General features: G+C 36.8%; 1 protein-coding gene across 3 annotated transcripts in view; it reads right to left on the reverse strand.

Moving 5' to 3' along the window:
- spas (spastin) overlaps positions 1–22,526 on the reverse strand; it is a 59,747-nt gene that overhangs the window by 33,718 nt on the left and 3,503 nt on the right. The window lies entirely within an intron of this gene.

The following is a 22,526-nucleotide window of genomic DNA, read 5'->3' on the forward strand; positions in this document are numbered from 1 at the left end:
TAAATGATGATAAAACTTTATGTTATTTTCTTATTTTTTTTTTCATCCCCATAGGATTGTAATGATCGGGGTTGATGAGAAAATTTTTCAAGTGACTATGATGCCGGACGGATTAGTCTATGGTGACCAATTAAACACCGGATTCACGATATTGATTAATCATAATCTTCTTGAAAATCTTTATGGTTCGGTAATCGCTGGTCTGTCTTTGTCTATGTCTTCTTCTCATTCATACGTCAGTTTTAATGTCTGGATGTTTTCTTGTCTAATGTCATGATGTGTTTGTGTATCAGGGTGTGTGTGTTTGTGTGTTTGCACCAAATGAATATATTCCTTCCTCATCTCCTAGTTTTATCTGCGTTCAAGAATAATGAACTAAAAAAAAATTGAAATAAAAAATTAAAGAAAAATATAACAAAAAACAAACAAAGAAAATTACAAAAGTTCATACCATAACATATCTGACTTATTATCCACTTTTTTTTGACTAATACTTAAATGTAATTTTTAATTTTATGACGATAAGTTGCTCAAAATAGCAGCCTGTAATTCCGTACCAGAATCCGCCTCCAATGTAATGTCTTTCGATATTTTCGAAGGCGAACACTCCGCAACCTATTCTTGCTAGTGATTCTGCCTAATTTTGTTAGGTATCCAAATTATAGTCATTCGTAAATTTATTATTGAATATATGGATGAATTATCTATTATTGAATAACTATTATTTACGATAATTACATGAAATAAATAAAATATAAACTACAAACAAATCGTGACTACTAAAATCTCAAAAAGATATTCTCACAAACGTATTTCACCCAACCAGGAATCTGAAAACCATTAGACGCTATAATGATACCTTGCACACCCTTACACACAAGAAGAGGCCAAAAGGCAAGCGTCTGACACACAAAACCCGTCAAATCCACTTGCAGCCACAATCAACGATTCTACGAACCATGAGCGCTCACGAATCATAAAACCGCTGACTGCGACACTCTGAAAGCGAAATAGACAGGCTCTATGCGTTAAACACCCGCCCTCCAATCTTCTCCCGTATCCAACAAATACAAATCTCCATTACAACATCTAACGAATTCAAAACTCTGAAAAGCACTCATCTATAGCAAGTGAGTGGAAGCAACCCTGCATGCAACCATTCTTCATGATACACTTTTTCTGCCTATCTTTCTATTATGCCTGTGGACATGCGTTAGGTTCGAAACTTCTAACCAAACTGGGAAATCTATCAGATCACAAAAACTTGAAAAAAACTTTCAAAGGTATTATTGATTATTTTACACAAAGACGAGCAAGTAATTTTAAATCTTTTGTATCGTATGCTAATGCCAATTGACTGTAACAAAAATAGTATGCTAAAACAAAAAAAAAAAAAAATAAAATGATATGCAAAATTTACTAGAAGATCATTACTTTATTGGTGAGAAGTTTCTAATAAGCCCTCCCAGTTCCTCTGTATACAGAACAAATCTGATACTATAATTAGAATTGCTCAGTCTGCATGAAGCAGCCGATTGCATCAAGGAAGTTCTATTAACAACCAAGAATGAATCGTTTGAGGCATACTGAAGCATTAAGAAGGTGATATGTGTCACTATAGGAAATCATCGTCGTTGCAAATATAAAGAAATTAAACATAACCCTTTGCTTCAGTACCGTCAACCTCCATGTCCATGGGGAGGGAACTTTATGTTATTTTATTAATTCAGTTTTTATTGTGCGTGATAGTCTGCGTTGTCACTGGATTTAAATGGTGATATTAACTCGCCATCAAGTGTTCGTAGTGTTATGAGGGGCTCAGTGGCCTAATGGCGACCGTAAAATATAGGTTAAATCCCTGGCTTCTTTACATCACCTCGTCTGTTTCTAATCACGACCACATGATTAATCAAATCGATTCCTTTTGAATAGGTTCGTGTCACCGGGCTTGACTGGTCGTCATTCGTAATGGTTAATGTTGACCCAAGAGCAGTCGCGTCAAATCACCGAAAAATGAGCGGCATTTTTTGCAAATGGTTGACAAAAATCATGCTTCAAACGTGCATTTTTGCGGGGTTCTCGATAAAATATAAAGTATGTTTCATCCAGGTTCGAAAACATAGTTGACTCCTGGCGGGGGCGTAGCTTCATGTTTTGATGTGATGTAAGAGGGACGGTGACCTAGTGGCGACAGCTTTCCCTTACTGATCAGTAGATTGTGGGTCTTGTCCCAGGCTCATTTATAATTTCGGAAAACAACATTTTATCAATATGATCATATCACTTATAAAGGTGAATCCTGATTCAACGAACCCTATCTACTAACAAAATCTCTCATCCTGTGACATTTGTCGGAGTGATGAGGTAAACTCGGCCCCCGAAACAACAAAGGTCATTCTCAAATTCCATCTCCACTCCCACCTAATTGCAAGGACGTGGTCGGTGCCGTTCTTGATCTTTAAGTTATTTCTTACTTAAGTAACCTGGGCACCTTACCCCGTAGCGTGGGTAGATCACCTGTAAGATGTAAGATCTACCACCGATTCTTATTCCTGACTACATTAAACTAGGGAATCAGGATTTTTCAGTAATCAAAGGAACTCATCTTAGTTCTTGTTATTTTTATGGCTTGTTGATAAAGACTCGACTTTGTCCACCGAGGATGATATTGAAACAAGGAAAAAAAATAGTTAGTTAGTCATCATCTATGTGATTCCTAATCTTCTATTCGTTGTTCCCTAGATTTGAAGTGGTTAAGACTAGGGTTCTGATGCATGGTCATTATCGATGTCATTCTTTAATTTTGTTGCTAAAAAATTCAATTTTGACTGACAAAGGGGCGCGCCTTTGGAGGGTGTTCCAACACTCTGAAGGGTATAAAGAGCGGGACCTTTCAATTAGAGTCGGATCCTTGCATAAATGCAAGAATGATAACTGTAAACAAATCGAATAGGGTTTTTGTTATAATTTTCGTCCTACTAAGCACAACCCGCGCTTTACCTCTCTTTTCTGAACGGGTCTAAACAAAAAATGGAATATTTCTGTGAAAGACTTCTAAATTTATTCACCTTTCCGTTGGATATGATAAAGAGTCACAAATTCTTGAGATATTGTTTAAAATCTAATACTGCTTCTTGATACCAAATTCGTTCTACGAGTTTCTATTCCGTCCTAACGCATTGAAACGCCATTAGGGATTTGCTAGGAGCACTTCTATTGTTTTGAAAACAATGAGCATAAATATTCATACAATGCGCTCTAACAGGATTTATGTTGTAGCTAGTGAACTATCGCATCGGAACAAACCTATTATTGATTTGTGCACGGTGAAATCATTGATATTATGGATATTTTCTGATTGATAGAACGGAAATGGGCGATTACGACGAAGTAGCGCTCTACCCTACTTGATCATTTTTCAATAGTGATGGAGTAATACGACATGCACTAAATTAAGGACACGGGATAAACTACCTGGGCGCCTTCAATGGTGCAAAAGGCTCCACTTACGTTCTCGAATTTCACTTTATATCGGCTTCTGATCCCAAGTAGCAATTTGGGTTTTATGAGGGTTCTGAAGACCATAATTTAGACTTGTAGAACACTTTAAAACCATGATAAAACTTGAAATGTTACTTGAGATGACATCGTTGACGGAGCTCAGCATTCGAGATCAAGTTTTGCGGCCACCAGGCACGAATTACATAAACAGCAGGCAACGCTGTTCTTGGATGTATACGTAGCAGTGGCGTTTGCTTAACCTCAATCTACCTGTGCACCAACTCTCACATAAACAATTATCAAAATATTACTTACAATGGATAGATACCCGAGCAAAGTCGGTTAACAAAATGCAAGCAAATTGATATTAAAGTTTGCAGTTACTATCATAATGAAAACTAATTTTGATTTCAACTGTTGCGACTGAAGTCTGATGTCATATTATGCTTTCATTATGCAGCCAAGACTTTTTAAATGAAAGCAACTTAACTTCAAATTCTGCTGTTAACGTCTTGTTGAAAGTTTAATATAAATTCATCTGTCGTTGAACTAACAATTATTGTCAATTCGTTTTGTTTAACACATTTTAGGTCATTCGTGACTTGTCCGGGTGAGATTTTAACTCAAGTCTTTTAGTGTGAGAAGCATGGATGCTAACAATTTATACCAGACCCGTATTTAGTTAAATATTATGAATGCAAAATCAGTAATCTAATTGATTTCATTGAAAGCAGGATCAGTTTTCCGTTTGATTCAACAATGTAAAATTTTGCTCTCATTTTTGATGCGTTAACCGTTAAGTCAACCAAAATGAGATCAACTTGAGTATTCAAAATAAACTACATCATAACAGCACATTTTGATTTCAATTTGATCTCCAGCTTTGCTCGGGTATCGAGTAAACTAGAAAATTAAGTGTATTTTCAACCGATTTTAGTATCAATATGGCATTTAATCTGGTTTTGAAAGTGGGTGCACGGGTAAAATGTGAGGTTACGGGACGCCACTGATACGTCGTAACTCCCAAGCATTCCAGGATCCATACACGCTAAAAGCATTATACTGCTCGCTAGTACGTTGTATTGTAGAATACGCCGCTTGTGTGTGGTCTCCCTACCATGCAACGCAGTAACTCGAATTGAGAAAGTGCAGAGAAGCTTCATCCGTTACGCGTTTAGATTACTACCCTGGAACGGCTCTTCAAATTTTATCGAGTACGCACTAAACCCCAACGACTGCTTGTATTTTACTTGTTAGCTAGTAACATGGATTATTCAGATCTATGCAATAAAGAACATTCCTACGCTCCATTTAGACAGTCCTAGCAATTCACCCACACAGGACCACCTACGGTCAAAACATCCCCTTGTCTAAATGTTTCTGTGTGTTCAATGAAGTGAATAATTGATTTGATTTTAATTTGTCTAAGTGTATGTTTAAACGTACAATTAGAAACTTGGAATAAGTTTCACAGTCTGAAGGAATGCTTTTAGAATGCAAGGGAGTGAAATAAATAATTAAACGCACTATGGGCAAAAATGGATCCAAAATTACACAAAATTTAGTATCCATTGGATTTACTCGGCAATTGTTAAGCCCAGGGTTAGTTATGGTACATTGGTTTGGTGGCCAAAAATAAAAGAGAGTGTTGCTCAGAGAAAGTTAGAAAAACTCCAAAGGTTAGCAACCCTCTCAATAACAGGCGCAATGAGAGGTACACCATCGAAGGCATTGGATGCTTTGCTTTATATGGTACCATTGCATCAATTTGTGCTCTTAGGATTACAAGGTCAGTGAAACTCTTTGAAGGAGACCTTAGAGGACATCTTAGGATTTTAAAAACTGTCAGTATCAACTCTCTAGTAAGGAGCAAAGAAGACTGGATAGGGAAAAGATACAAGTTCAATGAATTTTTCAAGTATTTGACTCTGGGCGTAATTCATGGCAATTTGGTGGTCCGATTCTTCGTCAAAGATCGATTGTTTTTATATAGATGGTTCAAGATTGAACAATCAAGTAGGAGCAGGAGTAACTGATCCAGGGATGGACATATCGGTTCCTATGGGCAGATGGCCAACTATGTTCCAAACTGAAATCCAAGCAATTTTAGAGTGTTCTATTATATGTTTACGTAGAAACTATAAGCGTCATAATCAAGTCAACTTATATTGGGTTCCTGGTCATTGCGGGATTGACGGAAATGAAAGAGCTGATGCACTAGCAAGACTCGGATCATCTCATAAGTTCATAATGTCAGAGTAATTTTGTGGCTTATCGGCTGCATCTTTTAGAATGGAGCTAGGCAGTCGAAGCGATTCATTATTCCAAACATTTCTGTGACCCACAAAATCCTGGATCTTTCTCATATATACACTGCCGGTAATCGAAAGTCAGTCCCATCTGAATGTTTATCAATTTTGAGTTAGCAACATTATTCCGTTTATCTTTCTATGTTTTTAGAGATGTGCTATTGAAAACAGGTGGTTTGTTCAAGAAAATTGAAAAACAATACCAAGTCAAATTGTCCCACAGCGAAAAATAACCGCAAGTCAGTCCCATTAGAAAATAAAATTGAATAAACTATAATACAACGTCATAGATATGTTTTTAGGATTGCTTCTATAGAACTAAAATTGTTAGACAATACATCGCATCATGAGATTTGTCTCAAGACAGATTTTGTCCACTTCCCCTAGGGTGAGCCCTAGGGTATCTAGAACATGCCCGGATGTGGCCAATATAGTTTTTACGTTTGACCGCCAATGGATATGGCTTTGAATTCTCATGTGATTTGATGTATCGCTTGATTGATTTCGATTTAAAAAAGATTTACCACTTGACCGGGAATATCCGAAACATGTCCGGGTGTGGCCAACATAGTGCTGGTCACTCATCATAACTCTTATTGATCTTATTTTTGAATTCTCATGTGAATTGATTTATCGCATGGTGGGTTTGGCCTGTTTGGCTCTAGTCTGATGAAGACCCATACTCACCGGAATATGTTCCGGCCATTGCTATGGAACCAGCGGAACAAATCCAGCAACATACAATAACGTTCTATGGGACTATGGTATCCTTTTACTGTTCAATACTGTGCTAAACTAATGCAGCATCGTCATGGAATTGTGACTGACTTGCGGTTATTTTTCTCAAGGTCTTATAACAGGTCATTGTCCGAGCCGTTTTCACTTGAAGCTGATTGGAAAACTTCAAGATGATGTATGTCGCTTCTGTGGCATAGAAAAGGAAGACTCGGAACATTTGCTATGCCACTGTCCGGCAATTTTCAATAAAAGGCGTAAGTTCTTCGACAAGGGACTGATAGAACCTTTTGAAATTTGGAGAACAACAATTTCAGTAAGGCAGTGAACTTTATTCTAAGTATAATGCCCTACTGTGATAATGCTATTAGTCAAACAATGGCGATCACTTCCAATAATAGTGATACGGTATCTGGATATAGCTAAAAAATAAGGGGAATATATCACAATAGATCAGAAAAATGGTCGCAGTGATGAAAATACCCGACAAGGATATTTAAAAAAATCATTTGGAACAGGTAAAACCTGATTGGACCTGTTGTTGGCCAGCCGGAACGGAAAAACGTCGGAAAAGTCCCGAGCAAAATGCGTGTCGATTCATGTTGACATGACTGGTTCTCGGCAATTCCTGAAAGTAGACATAGATATCTGCGATTTTTTGGTAAATTACATACCATCATGAGCATAGAGAAAATAAACCATCTTCATATCGTATCTGCTACCAGGTGACCAGAAAACGGTCCTCTTGATATCCGGAATCACAGGAAAAATGATCAATTCTTGAAAGTAGACCTAGAGATCCGCGATTTTATTCAAATTGCATACAATCATGGGCATAGAGGAAACATGCCATCATCATATCGGTTCTTCTACAGGGTGGCCAGAAAACGGTCCTCTGGGAATCCGGAATCACCGGGAAAATGGTCAATTCGTGAAAGTAGACCTGGATATACGCGAATTTTTCTAAATGTCTTACGATCATCAGCATAGAGGAAATATGCAATATCGATTCGTAGCAAGAACGACTTTTTTGGAAGAATGTTCAAAACGAACTTTTACCCCATCGGTGGGGCAAGTCTTCGTTTCAGCAATGGGGCAAAAGTTTGCAAACTTAATTGCAATTTTTGAGAAGTTTTACCACCACAAATCTTTAAATACTCCATGATGGTGTGAACGATATAACGAAATAACATGTTTTGTCCAGATATTGTCAGAACTTGGCGAACATCGTAATCCACTGAAAAATAGTGTTTTTCACAATAAATGCAATAAGTACGAATTTTTTTTGAGATTTTTGTCTCATTTTGCTTCCTGATGACATATCAAAAGTCTGATACTCCTATAATCATCTTCATGAAAAATGCAATAATGCCCTGAAATAAAAGTATTCCTTCGCTATTGAATTTTCTTTATTGCCGCCCCAATTTATCATCTCGAAACACACTTTTGCCTATAATTCATCGAAAACATCACCAATGTTTGTGATTTTTTATGGGAAAGTATGGCTCTAAAAGACCTTCTAAACAACTGCCAAAACAATGAGTTTTATTTTGCCCCACCTTACTCTATATATGTAAAAGATGCCTCTCCTCCCACAACAAATAATTCCGACTACGCCAATATCTCGCAACCCTTTTCAGGAACAAATAGTATCGAATTTAACACACTGCGTTGCTATTTTTTGGTTAGGGTTTTATGTGAGAAAGTGAATGATGATTTTTTGCGTTTTCTTTTTCACACCGTCAATAAGAAACAGCAACGGAGTGACGATAGTTTCCCGGCACAACTAATGCCTTTTTATGGAAAACGATTATGTTTCCACAAACCCTTAACATTGTATGCCATCGATGTGCAGAACATGCAACCTACCTATGTGCTTTTTCTGTTCAAGTGGCTTCTCTAGTTCTTCTCGTCTTGGTAGTCGTAAATAGTTGTGATATAGTTTTACCATGCATTAGCTCTACAGACAATGAGTGAGTGAGTGGAAAGTTTAGCGACTGGGGGAATGTTTTGGAATTATATTAACTAGAACTGTTTCCTGGGCTGTGGTATTATTCCAGGCCAATGACTCACTCTGCGAAGGATATGTCTACTAGGGACCATGCAATAATTACGTAAGAATTTAAAGGGAATACGTCTTACGTTTTCTTACAAGGGAGGGATGGAATTTCAGAAATATAAACGTAAACATGAAGAATACAGAACATGTTAATGTTCGAAGTAAGATCTTACTAAGGAGGAGCTGGGATAGAAAAATTTCAAACAACTGCTTACTTAATTAATGCTAGAAAGAGCGGTATACAAATATGTTACTTTATTCATTATACGTACACATAGGGTAGTAATGGCTATACTTTCGTATTATGGTGTGCTCCAATAGGGTACTACTTTCAACCATGAAATCCCACAGGAGTAGCGCCGCCATCACCGGTTTACGGTTTACCGGTATACAGTATTGAGATTTTAGGAAAATCGGAAAATACTTCTATCTATGAAAAAATTCTACATTCTGTTCATTATAGCAATAGCGATGTTATGTCTACACATTGCGTACAAAGTGCATAATTATTGATAGTTTTTATTCAAAGTGAATTTCGCCATACATTTTCAGGTCGGTTTTCCACCAGCCCATACGATTGAAGGCGACATGGCTTCTGGTGGTGAGTGCTGTCAGAAGCAATACGAAGCACCCTATTATGACATTTGAGGCCATAATTCTAACACACCTTAATAAAAACGTTTAGCCATGACTCGTACAACCCTAATACATATTAGATTGGTTGGAACGGATTTCTATACATCACAGAGAAAATAGGCTAAAACAGTTACGTCTGGCCTTGGGCCCAATACAGTACGTATGCTATTAAGAACGTGCATGGTGAAACTGGCGAGTTTCAAAGTCAGTACTATCAATGTCCAGACATTGGTTATTATCCTGAATACTTTCATGTAAAACAACCGAATAGAACTGCTGCATAAAAGATGATGAACAGATGGTTATTACTTGTTCGCAGTAAGGGTAAGTGCAGCTTATCACCATTCAAGTATTCATTATGTCGAGGTATTCATTGTAGTTGAGGCAGACAAAGAAATGTCCCAGACAGAAACCAATCAATAATTCAGTTTTATATGGTTGACACGACACATGCACTTTATGGGCCAACTTTAAACATTGACACAGACGGTACGTTACATGGAAAAGCGAAAAATATGCAAACGGAAAACCGACCTTTCTCACTATTAATAGTAATTAATTTATGTGGTACTCACTATTCACTGCGGATTCATACAAACTAAGGGGCTGTCCATGTACCACGTGGATAGTTTAGGAGGGAATGGGGGAGTTGGATGACAAATATACACGGTCCATACAATTTTTTGAAAATTGTCCTCGTAAGATGTCCTGCAACCTCTCAAAAATGACTTGGAGTGTGAAGGCGTTCTATCAAAAATAGTCAGAGGATAAATCAAATATTTGTTTTTTCCCCTACGTGTAGGGTCAGAGAGCACGCTAGACTGCCGGTGTATCATAAATTGAGCAGGTGACATAGAAACAGCTCTTTGAAAAAGAAAGAAAAAGAGACACATAAACAGAGTAGGGTAGAGCGGGGTTCGTTGGTTAGTGGCGTAATATCGAAAACTACGCATAAAAAAGTTAGTGACACGACCGCATTATTGACGTAGGACTAAGAGATTATTTTTGATAATCCAAACAGTGGCGTTTTCTTAACCTCAATCTACCTGTGCACTATCAAAACATAAATAATCATCAAAATATTGCTTGCAATGAATAGATATCGGGTAAACTAGAAGATTAAGTGTATTTTCCAACCGATTTGAGTATGAATATGGCATTAAATTTGGTTTCGAAAGTAAAAAAGTGAGGTTACGGGACCCCAATGAATCAAATTAATCAAATTTCAAAATAGGCATGCATAACTTTTATTCTATAATCAACAATGCTCCAATTCATAGTTATTTTTTTTAAATAAGAAGGTACCCAATATCGTAGAATGTAGAATTAAAAATTCAGTTCTAAGTAAACAACATACGCTAGTTAAAATGCATTTTGTAAATCAAAACTGTTGTTAGGTATGTTTAATTTGGTCATATTATTTTCCTTGCTTTGTTTTCCGTCAATCTTGTCTTGATCAGAAAATCCCGACGACACCGACTGGGATTTAACCAAGGTCCTTTGGAACAGCAATCACGCTTACCACTACACCACCGGCGTCACTAGTTTGATAATATTGACACCAGCTGATATTTTGATGTTGCAGAATTTTTACAAAGAAGTGTTCTTTACCTGAAACTTATTTCTATTTGCGAACATTAATTAACAGTCCTTCAAATAGTGTAATACAATGAAATTGAAAGTTAAATTTTATTGTTTCAAAATAAAATATTTCGAGCTCACAATAAAACCACTATGAACTTGCCTGTACGAGCACAAAGTTGGTACCGTTCAAATTTGCAAACATTCTCGTATCATTTTCAATTCAGTTGGACCAAAATAGTCACGAAGATGAACTAATAAAGATTGGTCAAAGAATCAGACCATCGACCAATAGGGCTTAGATCTAATTTTGGGCCATTAAGCACAACCCGCTCTTTTCTACTATTATTCGAGTGGATTTTTTTTTCACAAAATGGAATGTTTTCACTGCAGATGACTTCTAAATTTATTTATCTTTCCGTACGTACCGTAAAATTAGCTAAAGAGAAACAAATTGTTCTGATATTGTTAAAAATCTTACACTGCTTCTTGACCCCAACTCAGCCTACGGATTTTAAATTAGGCCTAATGCATTGAAACGCAATTAATCATGTTTTGGTTGTTTTTGACATCATCCACATCCAGAGGGCCAGTCACTTTCGAATGTATGGGAATGGTAGGAAACCATTTGGAAATGCATGAAATTTTTTAGGTTTTATTCATTATCGTCTTTATGAGCAGTTTTAGATGCACAATTTCATTTCACGCAACCGAGCAACTTGTAAACAATGTTGTTTGCAAAGATGGGCTTTTGTATACAATATTTGCTACATTGCATGAAATGTCTCAGAGCTTTCCATGATATATAATGTCAACTTATATGATATGTGACGCTCCATTTATGTGCATCATACTGAACAAAAATTTACACTACTTTTTCGAACTGTGTACTACTCAAATCATATGATTAATTGAATTCAGTTAGGCCTATCGGATGAAGATACAAATTGATTCGTATCAATCACGCATACTCATTGACTTTGTTCGGTAGTTTTTGAACTAAAGTATCGTACCAAACGTAAAATTGAGTTGTTAACTCTGAATCAATGGATTTATTTGATGTTTGCTGCTCCACGGAGATGAACTAACCTACGGCCAGTGCCGTCGCCCTAACCTCAATCTGCGTGTTCAACAACTCCTAACACGTAAATAATCAAAACATTCCAATGGATACAAATCAGTGAACCTAGAAGACCCTATGCTTTTTGAAACTGAATTGAATGTAAACATAACCCTAAATAATGTTTTCAAAGTTGTTGAACAGGTAAAAATGAAGTTACGCGACGCCACTGCCTACGGCTAAAAATCTCCTAAAAAAAGTTTGCTGCTCGATAGGCCCAAAATGGGTGATTAGGCCGAAGTAGTGCTCTACCCTACGTCCGTCCTCCTGATTTTTTTTTGCCATAGACAGCAACTATTTATCTATTCAAGCAGTGAAGTTCAGCAAGCAACTAAAAGTTAAATGGCCCAGCAGGTGAATGAGTTCTGGATTAAACTGTTCACCATCCAACATTTCTTATCAATTTTCACAACTTTGCCAAATTCAACAATCTTCTATCTAATAGAGCTGTCAAGTTCAAAGCTAGCAATTAGATATCTGGTGAGAGAATTCTAAACCGTCCAATATTTCTTGTTCATCAACCTTCTATCTAATTATGATGTGAATTTAAAGCAAGCAATTAGGAGTCAAATGCTCACTAGTGCCGCCTGGTGAGTAAATTCGAAACTTAAATGTTAACCATGCACTACTGCCCATAAAAGTATAACTGTCCCATCTCTGCTTATGCCCCAGTTATGCCTTTATGGGTAGAAAAGGTCTTGCCAATGGCCTGACCATCAGAAAAACTTTTCTGAAAACTAAAACCACAGATAAACAGACATAACTCATTGAATATTTCTCACTGTAAAACATAGTCGCTAGAACATTACCACCATCTGTTGAGTACACTGTGGTGGGCAGTACACTGAACAGATGGCGGTAGTGTGTAAACTTCAAACGCAAGGAAATTGACTAAGCACGGCACAGATGGCGGAACTACCAACTAAAATACTTTTAAATTGACCGTTAAATGCTCTATCTATTTGCTGCAATTTGAAGTCAAATGGCATACTAATGCCGCATGATGATGGAATTCTCAACATGCATCATTCAATAGGTTTTTTTTTTTCCATCTGAGCAACTTTCTATCAATTCGAGCAGTGATGTTAAGCAAGCAACCAAAAGCCAAATGGAACACTAGCGCCACGGGGTGGCAGATTTCACAACAGAACTGTCCATCTTCCAATGGATCGTGACTTTGCCAATGAAAATAACCTTCTATCTAAAAGGCCTGATCGTGCACGGATAGGACCCGACTTTTACGTTGTGTGATAAAAGGAAATATTGAAACGAGAACGTTTATTTGACAAGCTCACTGATCGAGGAGCACTTGGCTGAACCTAAATACATAGTAATAAACGGAAGTACAGAAGTCGAATCGATTTGCGATCTTCTAAAAAGTTGTTTTGCACCGTTTGTACAATCTTACATGCAAATGGCTTATCAAAAAGTACACCCTCTGTCGATATTTCTTACGAGAACTGTAATAGTAGTTCTTGAAACAGTCAATAGTGAACAATCATTCCCAGATTTTTTTCGTACAAAACAGTGCTCTAGACCTTACACGCTTCTTTTGCGAGCGGTTTTCCGGCTCTCGACTTAATGTTCCAGAAGCACTTCCATAGTTATTAATTATGAGCTTTCTATGTCAACCAAAGCATGAAATTGTATTTTTGTGGCAACAATGAGTACCAAAATTTAGACTTGTATCATGAGTATAATTTGCAGAGTCTTTGAAATTGGTAGTATTTTTTCAATTTATCAATCGATTTTGTTAATTGTTACATCAATTTCAATAAAAATTGCAAATTTTGAATATATTTTCAATATTCAGCAGTCACCATAAATGACGAATTATATTTTTGCATAATTTTAGACCTCCCTCCCCTCTCGTAGCACAGTTTCCTATACCTATGCATGTTTTGACACCATGTTTTTGGGGCTAGTTGATCCGATTTTTTAAACTATTGAGCGGTCCCAATACAAATAAAAATTATACTCAAAACAGATCCACTAGCTCTACTCTACCCTAAACACATTTTACCATGCCGCAACGTGACCTTCCTGACAGCAAACTCCTTGAGCAGTCAAGAAGTTCTTGGCACCTAAACAATATCGTAGCGTCTACCACGTTATTGTACGTTACATCACGCGAGCAGCCTTTGCCTTTTTGCAATAAACTTGACAAAATGTCATTTTGCCGCGTTTTCTATCGTTTTGCTAGCTCTTGAAGCACGGCGGAAAAGCTTTAATGAGTCATTCCGCAAACGACGAAAAAAAGTTCATGCTGAGGAATAAGGTATGTCGAAGGAATAAAATGAAATAAATCTAACAAAGCTGTGTTTGTTTGTGATGCTTCGTTTCATTGGAATGGCTTATTTTCCATGTCTTTCCTGTATAAATAGGAATGGTCTTTGACGATTGTGTTGATTTTGTTTGCGGTTGTACGTGAGAAGTGAAGGAGAGAAGATTTTTGCATTTTTTCATCACACACACGTATATGAGAAACACCGTTTTTACAGTCGTCAACGCCAATCCAAGCGACACACCTTGTAGTTTATTTTTTGATAATACAGTAATGACCCGAATTTGTCAGTCCCTTCACGCATCAAACTTTAATCATTAAAAAAAAATGATTTTCAAAAAGAAGGCTGACAAAATCGAGTCATATCATAACTGTATTTGTAAGCATAAACAACGAAAATGTTGACAAGTTTGTATGCAACACTGCTAGTTTATGCGAAATCAGTCTTAAATTTACATGACATATCGTTTAAATTTCCGCTAAATCTGTGCTAATAACGTGTGCAGAAATGTACATAATTTTTGTTAAGCGGTGTATGCTGGTAACGTTAATAAACTGAAATTGATCTACAATGGTTGGAAAAATGCGAAACGCGGCAAAAAAGTAGAGAAGTAATAGACGATGCTTGGGACTAGCAATCATTCTCAATGTGTAAAAACTGGTGATCTTCGCGCCCGAACGCAGGTTAAGAAAGGAATGGGTAGGAATGTGTTGACGTGACACTCGCTTTCATGGAAGCCAAGAACACCTCTGCCCTTCTACGAGGAATCACTGGGATATTGAGTTGGGATTGCAGCAGGGTTCTTTTTGGTGAACGATAAGCTGAATTGATGTCCTAAGGATCATATAACGCGAAGGAGCTTGAGATTGAACCAACGATCTTCTGCTCAGTAAGTCTTACCGACGGTATCGCGTTTCTTATGTTCTATCTAATCTATTCCGGCAGGAAATAAATGGATTGTTTTTAACTGGAACAAGCTCACCAAATACAATCACCATGGTAGCACCAAAACAACCTTATACACATTTTCGAAAATGTCGAAAAGAAAGAAAAGGAAAAAAACATACACAACTACGAACGAACAAATTTGAACTCATCACACCAACTTTCATTGTTTGAGCATTGTATCGTTAAAATCGAAATTGATTTCATCTCCCGTACACTGGTTCAACAATAAACTTACATGTACCGTAAAACGAGGTAACGTTGGTAGTTTTTTAAAGAATATTCTAAATATTTTTTACAGCAATGAATGTTTTTCAAATTTTATATTTTTTAGTACCGATGATCCAAGAGTTAATTCGTTAGTAAAAAGTTAAACGAAAATTAAAGCATCTGCACTATTTTTTTAGTTGTGTAACCGAACTTCAGAATTTTGATTTGGGGTTATTTTGATAATGCTCGATGAATGTAGAAAAAAAAACTTCATTAGCAATAAAAATACAACATTGAATTTGTGATGGCTATATCGGAAATACATTTCATAAGTGATGGTTTGAGCGCTTTTTCAAAAAGGCGAAAAACACGGAAATTGTTTTATAATATGTTTGTAAAATATGTAACACATACTATATAAAAAGTTTATACGATATCAACGGAAATACCCTAAGCTACAATATGGAACCAATGTTTTTAATTTGGAGAAAGCGCAGCGAGTAAAATTAATCTTTATATTATACTATCAAAGTTACCCGCATTATCAAAGATACCCCATTTACGTCGAATACCGTAACTCAACAGCAAAGACTTAAAATTTCGTTGCTTTATTATAGTTATTTTTTATCGGGTATCCAAAAGTATCCCTTCTTTCAAGATATTTTGACGACTTCTCCGAGTATCGTCACTATTAACAAAGCTTAAAAAGTAAAAAATAGGGGAAATGACGGCTTCGGCATGACAGACTATTTTCGGCAACCCAAATTGAAACACTATTTTCACTGGATTTTCAATTTGACTATATTTTTACCACTGAGAAAAAGCAGGGTTTTCTTGAAATGAAACACACGCACTACAAATTGTAGCTGATTTAAAGCTGCCGATAATAGAACAGCAGATTTACATGCAGTTCAAATGGAACGGTTGCCGAAGAAAAACTGGTTGCCGACAATACTCGCTCTCACTAGAGAAGATTGGAGCTTTGTAAAAGCGTTTCAAAACAGTTTTTGACAATTCTTTCGACTGAAATTGTTAGAGCAGCTGGCAGCAAAAGATTGTAAACAAACCAATACTGCATATGTGTGCGTTCCATAGAGAAAAAGGCTATAGAAAGAAGATCGCTGCTTAGGTTGCCGAGAATACGTAAATTCCCCTACTAAAATGTATTCCTTTGATTGCTGAAAAATCCTGTTCCCCTAGTTTGATGCTGCCAGGCCTAAGGTTCGAAAGTAGATCTTATACCAGTAACGCACCACGAAAAGGTGAACCATAACCATCGTTGCTGGGTATGCCCTTATTACTTATGAGCCAAGGAATAAGTGCGCCGGAGGCACAATGATGATTCAACGTAAAAGCGTACTTTTATAAGTGGTTTCACACAATCTAGTTATCTTCATGGTGAAACTTTACATTTAATGTTATTTGTTAGAAAAGATGCACAACAAAAACATATATCGCAGAAGTTGTTTTTGTAAATGAAAGTGAAATTTAGCTTAATATTATGTGTGGTCTATTATGTGCTCAATGTATAGCGTTTAAATTTATTATTCCAGCGGCTTCAAAATGTATAATAGGGGAAATGGCTCTAATGTTGGCCTATGGATCTAATATTGGGCCAATTGCTAAAAATCTGCTATTTATCAATTGTATCTAGATGAACGCGTCATTGGGACGGTACTAATGGATATTTTTGGTTGCTATTGAAAATTTAGTCGATTTCTGAATTTATGTATGGGCCCAAATTAGGGACACTTAGGCCGAAATTACATACATTTCCCCTATATAAGCTTCAAAATGGTGTGTAATAACCGGGAATGTAAGATTTGCTTACAATTATGTGGGATTCATCATCGCAGGATGTTAGTGGAGACTGCATGAACGGAGGATGAGATATACCGAGCTACGGTCCAAGAAAATTGGAGACCGAAAAATGTGGAGTAAATTGATGAGTGAAATTAAATTGTCGAAATTAAAATAGAAAAAAGGTTGCCGACTGAACTCGAACCACGAACGTTGCGATTATCAGACGTGTGCTTTTTCCACTGCTCTCTCCATGCTTCGGTACATGGATAGGCTAAAAGCAAATAAGGAGCGCTCATAGTACGATAATTTGATTTTGTATGCTCTTTCTACTGAACGGGAATTGGAGAGAATCGAAGCAAGTGTGTGCGTCGTTCTACAATGTGATAAATAAAACTACAAGGGACAGCCCAATGGTAATGGTGTACGAAAAGTTGACTACGCTCACATATGTTAACTATTTTGATGGAACGTTATTTAAAATTCCCGATATTATTATGACATCTGTTGATTTCTGTGTAATAATTGATCGTTTATTACTAATAGGCTTCTCTGACGTTTGGGAATTGTATAAGTATTAGTGCAGAACTTTGGGTAAATTCAAAGGTTTGTTTATTTGTCGTCAATCAGTGTAGACCGTTTTACAATAGTGCTGTTGCCTTACATGTTATTTTAAAACATACCTTTTATTTGAAATTGTCAATAACTGTAGACTGCATATACATTAGACCTGTTCATTGTAACAGAAATGTTCGGGATGCACCGGGTCAACCGTGATTACTGTTCGTCATGTTAATTTGAACTTCTGTTCAAATTTTCAGCAAAATCGGTGATGATTTAGAGGTGCTTCAAGTTAATTTGATGTTTTTAAGGTAATTTACGGCTTATAATATTTGTATCTCGAGACTGAAACAACGAAAACTGCTGTAACAACTTTCATAGCAAAGCTTAATGTGTTATCTACCAACTTTGTGACCAAAGATTGACTATTCAAAGTGATTTTATTGAAGTTTCACTTAGTTTCATGCTCGAAGATATCTTAAAAAGTGAAGAATTTTAAAGTATTTGTTCTACGAATTTTTCACCCATATGATATAAAAATGTGTAGTCTACGGCCTTCCTTATACTGTTCTAGAAATTTCGTTCAAACATAGTTTTCGTGTAGATTTCATATATTGAGAGATAAAAATCAGAAAAGAGGCCGTTATACAGTGACCCGCAACGAAAAAAATCCACCTGAGTTAGTATCAAAATGTTTACTCAAACCTAATTATACTTTTCAAAAAAAGTACTTTTATGTGTTCTAATAATAAATCAGGTATTTAAGAGAAGAATAGAAGGTGTTTTAATTCATTTATTCAAAAATTTACTATTTTTGTAACGTTTTGAAAAAAAATCAACAAAAAATGATAGGACAAGAAAAAAAATCCATTTCGTAAATTCGACACAAGAAATCGATTCCATATCGGCGAAGTACTCCCAACTGTAATTAAATATTGAAAAACCCCTCGGAAATAGTTTTGAAATATGTCAACATCAACACCCCGTCATTTGCCACCATTTTAAGTCGTCCGTCACTTGCTTATCGCGGAAAATAGTGTAATCTCGCCGAAAAATCATGGTTGGCAAACAAATTTCGATTTCCATCCGAAATTTGGTGGTAAAAGACTGCCAGAACAAGGTATCACAACGGAAAAAAGCTGCAGTTCAGGAGATTTGGGCGAAATATCAGGAGATCAGATCCGTGACTGACAGAACAGGTAGAGGTACAATGATTATCCGGGAAATAAAGAAAAACCCTTCATTATTGATCAGGTCGATCAAGGAGAACCTTCAGCTTTCGATATCCGGTCGAACAATCAGCCGCAGGATCAGTGAACAAGGTTTGAGAGTGTGGAGAAAACCAGATGAAGCCCTACAGGATCGACATCTTCAGCCTACTGTAAAACATGGTGGTGGGAACATAATGGTATGGGGCTGTTTCGCATGGGCTGGAGTAGGAAACTTAGTACGGATCAACGGCATAATGAATGCTGATGCCTACATCGATATCATCAATGATAATCTCCAGGAATCCGTGGCAAAAACTCGAGTAGGAAAGGACTACATCTTCCAACAAGATAATGATCCGAAGCATACTGTCAAAAAAACGAAGGCTTTCTTCAAATCCAAGCGGATCAAACCATTGGTGTGGCCTGCCTAAAGCCCAGATTTGAACCCTATTGAAAATCTATGGGCAATTCTGGATAATAAGGTTGATAAGACTGGTGTTACGAACAAGGACACGTACTTTTCAGCCTTGTCTCGAGCCTGGAGTAGTATTGACCATCTACATCTGCAGAATTTAGTGGAAAGCATGTCAAAAGAAGAAGGTGTTTGAAGCTCATGCTGGACATACTGGGTACTAAAGGTCGCAAATCTATATTGCGTTGATTTTTTTTTTTGTTGGATACGATTACGAAGTGGATTTTTTTTTCTTGTCCTATCATTTTTTTTATTTTTTCTTTCAAAACGTTATAAGAAAGTGATTTTTTTTTTAAAATGAATTAAAACATATTCTATTCTTTTCTTAATACCTGATTTATTATTAAAACACAAAATTGTTTTTTATATGATAATTATAGTTAGGTTTGAGTAAACATGTTGATAATGATTCTGGTGGATTTTTTTCGTTGCGGATCACTGTAGCTAAAATTCACAAGACAACAGAGCCATGCATGTTTTCTTGCACTAATACTTATAATTTACCCCGAGTCTGTACTAAAACTTGTGCATTTCACAAACGTCAGAGAAGTCTTGGATTCTTGTGTAAGAAAATATTCCAAGCCAATACCCAGACTCTGGGTACAATCCCAGCCGAGGTCGGTGGCATTTTTCTGAGGCATGAAAATCTCTGGTCACGTCTTCCTTCGGAGCAGAAGTAAAGCCATTGGTCCCGGCCCGGATGCGATATTCTACGCAGGTTTGAAAGCTGCTTTCCTGCACATTCGATTGCCGTCAATGGATGGCAATCGATGTCCGTCGGTGATTGCACTAGATTGTGGAACAGAGACCGTCGTTAAATAAAGGAATGAAGGAAGAAAACATGAGTAAACAAATAAAAGCTGAATATTACATTTTTGCTATTTTAGCCGCGCCTTTATTTGCGATCCCCAATTTAACCTGTCTTGCACCACTGATGCGGTCAAACTTGGTAAACGTTTGTCAGATCTTTTTTATATGATGTAAATTATATCACACACTTATATATGCACACTTTCAGGCCTCCGCCATATTTATCCCATTAGCGTTTAGCATTTCTTCATGGATGTTTATTGTTGTTAACTTATGGCTCAACAAGCATATGTGCCGTAAGTGCTAATTTTTGATTCAAAATTATCAAAATACGTAGAGTTTTCGTGGAAAAGCGCAAACAGATGGAGTGCTATTACCAACCAAAAGCTGAACCGGAAAATAACTCAAAATTTCGATTTTGCTCCACCAAGCTCAATAGATTTGAAATCAAGTTCTGATAATTCTCACAAAATTTGAGCTGATTTGGATGCAAACTCATACTGTACTGGCCCTTTGATGTTTATATGGGAATCACTATGAAAAAAGTGAACTATTGTTCAAATCGTTCTAGCTCTTCGCTGTAATGATCTACTTATGTGGAAGACCACATTTTAATTGAACGTGAGGATAATTAGTGATTAATTGATTACCAAGATGATGCTCTGCTGGCATGCTCCGTCAACTGCTCAGCAGGCAACATTGGTGTGCTTGGCGCGAAGAATAGGGTAAAAAATCTAGGCTATGTCACAAGTGTAGGATGCAGTGTTACCCTGAAAGCAATCGATCATAACAGAAAGTTAACGCCTTAATAATAAAACTAATAAACTTAAAGTTTATTCAAAAAGTGGTCTTGAGCCAGGTTGTACTCCGGAGACGAACCAGTCAAGGACTGAAAGTCTCCTTAGTAAAGAAATAATAAAAAAGGCTGATAAAAAACACATAAGAGCAGACTTTTGTGTATATCATTATGGCGAAGAGCTAGGACATTGAGAACAAAAAGTACTTTTCCATTGTAATTCCCATATAAACTTTAAAGGGCCTGTGCAGTATGAGTTCGCATCCAAATAAACTCAAATTTTGGAAGATTGACCTGGACCTGATTTAGAATCTATTGTGTTGCAATATGCAACGATAATCGAAAGGAAGCATTAAATGTTTCATCAGAAATTTTCTGATCAGAAATAGTTGAAAAATACACAAAATAGGAGAATTAAAACGAAGTGACCTGCCGATTTAACTATGATAAAGTTTTACTTTTACGCGACCATAGTACTATGGACTGTAGAGAAATGACAGACTGTGCTCATATTTCTGGCACACCCTATTTAAGAAAATATGCAGCATTTCGATGCCTAGCCGAAATAGATCGAATTACAAGAACGATCAGCTCGGAAGTTGTATCGAACTATGTATGCTAGTACCGTTAGGAATGCGATTTCAATTAGAGTTGTTTGTACACTCGATAGGGAAGCAGATTTATTTTCTGATCTGTAAAAACGAACTTAAAAATAGAATGGTTAATCTTAGGAACTGCATTGTCTGTCCATTAGCCTAGCCCACCGTTTTTCAATCTACGCTACGCGTACCTCCACTAAACGAAAAGCACATAAAAAGCAGCGATGTAGAGCGAACTTCATCTCGCGGTGTGGGGCAACGTTGAGAATCTATGCTAACCAATCAATAGATGCGGTGATAAAACATACCATGCTGGAGGGAGCAGGGTCCATTCCTAATCTGGTCAATTATAGGTGGATTTTTTTTTTTCGATTTCCCTGAACATCCCGCCTTGTGCGGACCTCACTAGTATGTGCCGACAAAATCATTAGGAAGAGAGATAAACTATTTAATCAGCATCAGCGTTTATAGAAACGTGCCCAACATTCGACAAAAAAAAAAACCCAACTACAATCATTGCAGGATTCTAACTACCAGTCGAAAACATGGACCACTGCCAAATGGGTGCTTGAACCTAGGAGAAGTGAATTACAATTGGACAATTTTCAATCCAGCTGCAGCGGAAATCCACTTCACATTTTCAATTTCCCCTTGAAGCTATGTCATAACTAATTGATGCAAAATAGGCCGCTTGATCCAAATCGTGGCACAGCTGTTGAAAATGAACCACTTCTTCGCACAGCTCGGATGATTGATTGATTGATTGCATATCCGATATCATCTCATCACATGATGACAATTTGATTTTGTCCACATGAAATAACCCATGGACCAATCAAAGTGTGGTGTTTTGATTTTGAGCAACTGGAAAACATTTACATATTTTTGATTAAGAA

The sequence above is a fragment of the Ochlerotatus camptorhynchus genome, unplaced genomic scaffold (assembly GCF_037179485.1).
Source record: "Ochlerotatus camptorhynchus isolate MF236.1 unplaced genomic scaffold, CSIRO-AGI_Acam_v1.1 ptg000365l, whole genome shotgun sequence".
NCBI classification, from domain to species: Eukaryota; Metazoa; Arthropoda; class Insecta; order Diptera; family Culicidae; genus Ochlerotatus; species Ochlerotatus camptorhynchus.